At 39.0% G+C, this 3,149-nt stretch overlaps 1 pseudogene; it reads right to left on the reverse strand.

Moving 5' to 3' along the window:
- Positions 1–583: 583 nt before the first annotated feature.
- On the reverse strand, positions 584–683 carry LOC122908080 (annotated as a pseudogene).
- Positions 684–3,149: the final 2,466 nt, after the last annotated feature.

The following is a 3,149-nucleotide window of genomic DNA, read 5'->3' on the forward strand; positions in this document are numbered from 1 at the left end:
TTACCTCCTGATGTCTGTGCCCTTGTGCAATCCCTCTCACGTTAGGTCAGTGCGGCTAGCGTGACCAATGGAACAGAGATGATGGTACATAACTTGCAAGGCAAGGTCATAAAGGCTTCAAAGCCTCTGCTTTGTTTTCTTGGATCACTCATTCTGGAGTAAGCCAGGTGCAAAGTCATCAGGACACTGAAGGAGCTTAAGGAGCCCACATGGAAGGAAACTGAATATTCCTACCTGCACCAACTTGTCATTTGAGGGAGCTGTCTTGGAGGTAGATTTCCCAGCCTCAGTCTAGTCTTTAGCCATCTGTGACCTTTCCCAACATCTGACTGCAACCTCATCAGAGACCTGGCCAAACATAAAACTCTCACATCTCTGACCTTACAGAAACTGTGGAAGATAAAAAATTATTATTACTGTCATAATCTGGAAAGTTTTGGGGTGACTTGTTACATGGTGTGGGATAACTAGTATAATTGGTAGGCAGTTCAATGGCAGAATCAGGATTCTGATTCCAGGTCTGACTCTACAGCCTATGTTCTTTGCCACGAATGCTCTATTTTCTTACATACTCATTTTTTTTTTTAAATATGGATGCTTCACGAAATGTACGTCATCCTTGTGCAGGGGCCATGCTAATCTCTTATCATTTCAATTTTAGTTTATGTGCTGCTCTTATGAACTTATTTATTTTTTAATTAAAAAAATTTTGCCCAGCAAAGGAAACAGTCAACAAAACAAAGAGGCAACTCACGGAATGGGAGAAGATATTTGCAAATGACAGTACAGACAAAAGGTTGATATCCAGCCTCTATAAAGAACCCCTCAAACTCAACACACACAAAACAGACAATCATATCAAAAAATGGGCAGAAGATATGAACAGACACTTCTCCAATGAAGACATACAAATGGCTATCAGACACATGAAAAAATGTTCATCATCATTAGCCATCAGGGAGATTCAAATTAAAGCCACATTGAGATATCACCTTACACCAGTTAGAATGGCCAAAATTAACAAAACAGGAAACAACATGTGTTGGAGAGGATGTGGAGAAAGGGGAACCCTCTTACACTGTTGGTGGGAATGCAAGTTGGTACAGCCTCTTTGGAGAACAGTGTGGAGATTCCTTAAGAAATTAAACATAGAGCTTCCCTATGACCCTGCAATTGCACTACTGGGTATTTACCCCAAAGATACAGATGTCGTGAAAAGAAGGGCCATCTGTACCCCAATGTTTATAGCAGCAATGGCCACGGTTGCCAAACTATGGAAAGAACCAAGATGCCCTTCAACGGACGAATGGATAAGGAAGATGTGGTCCATATACACTATGGAGTATTATGCCTCCATCAGAAAGGACGAATACCCAACTTTTGTAGCAACATGGACGGGACTGGAAGAGATTATGCTGAGTGAAATAAGTCAAGCAGAGAGAGTCAATTATCATATGGTTTCACTTATTTGTGGAGCATAACAAATAGCATGGAGGACATGGGGAGTTAGAGAGGAAAAGGGAGTTGGGGGAAATTGGAAGGGGAGGTGAACCATGAGAGACTATGGACTCTCAAAAACAATCTGAGGGGTTTGAAGTGCCGGCGGGGGGGTGGGAGGTTGGGGTACCAGGTGGTGGGTATTATAGAGGGCACGGATTGCATGGAGCACTGGGTGTGGTGCAAAAACAATGAATACTGTTATGCTGAAACTAAATAAAAAATAAATTTAAAAAATTTTGTACATACTTATATATTAACACAAAGTTAAAATAAAAATTGTGCAAGTATCTTATGAACTCCATGTCACAGATGAAAAACTGAGGCATAGAGAGGTTAGAAATTAATTGATGAATCCAGGATTTGAAGTCAAATGGTCTAATTCCAAGACCTGTGGTCACTGTCATCATTCTAAGCTATTGTCATAATCCAAAAAAACTCTTAGGAAAATCAACCTGGAGTTGGAATGCCAGATGGAATGGAAAGGAAAGCGCTAAAGAGAATAGTTGCTTGAGGAAAATCAGGACCTCTGCCATGGAGACTAAATTATTTCTCAAAATATCTTTGATGCTACTATTGGCTACTGAAGATTTGGATAAGCAGGTCATTGGCCTGTAACCACAAGGCATGTCTCGTAGTGCAATAATCTCTAGTCATTGGTCAATGTTCAAGAAGGAAATTAACCATGGTCATTTCCCAATGTAGCCTTACAAATGGTGGGAATTAGGCCAGTTGAAGTTTGCTTTTGGTATTCATTATGATGTTTAGTCTCTGTTTTCCTGCAGCACTTCAATATTTATTTTTTATATTACCACCGTTTTTAAAAAAGGAAGGAGAGTGAACCAAGACTCTCTGCCTTGAAGTAAACTAACAAATAAGTGATAATTGAGACAAGAAATCCTAGTGTAGGAAGAGAGAACTGGCTGTGCTCTGTCCTTGGTCGAATTTTGAGTCATTCATGCTGTATAGTGTCTGGAGAGTTCTAGTGAGTCATGCATTGCTAACTATGGAAGAAAAATGTATTTTCTAAAGCTGTCTGTTATTACTCATGTCTTTCACTCAGCATCAGCAGATGTCGGTACCCTATTTACTGGTGATCTAATAGAAAGTTTCTCAGAGGCAGACAGATCCAACACAATTTCCCTCTAATTCTGATAAATTTGGCACAAGTTCTTTTAGTTGGCTTGCAAGATGTTTGCATTAACATTGTGACTTATTTTTGGCTTGGTGTTAAAAGGATTGTTTAGTAACAAAATAGAGCATTTGAATTTTGTGGCAGCCGGGAGGAATGCTCTTATTTTATAATGAAACAACTGAACAAATGTTCTTTATAGTGATTCATTCCTCACGTGGGAAAAACTTCTTCTTATATATATTCTCTCTCTATTGGATACATGCAGCCATTTTACCTTCAATATTTAAGCAGAATTTCCGGTGAGCAATTTGGGAACAATATCTATAAAATATAAAAATAGGTTGTGTGGCAAAAGGAATAGGACTGAAACTATAGGATTGAATATTAGGAACCACTTGGGTTCTATTCCTAACTGGGCCAGAGTTTGTGTATAACCTTGAGCTATTCACTTCATCTTTTTTTAAACTTAGGTTCTCTGTCTGAAATAGAAAGAAAATTGCTTACCTATTTAGCTAAA

This window comes from Neovison vison, chromosome 5 (genome assembly GCF_020171115.1).
Source record: "Neovison vison isolate M4711 chromosome 5, ASM_NN_V1, whole genome shotgun sequence".
NCBI lineage: Eukaryota > Metazoa > Chordata > Mammalia > Carnivora > Mustelidae > Neogale > Neogale vison.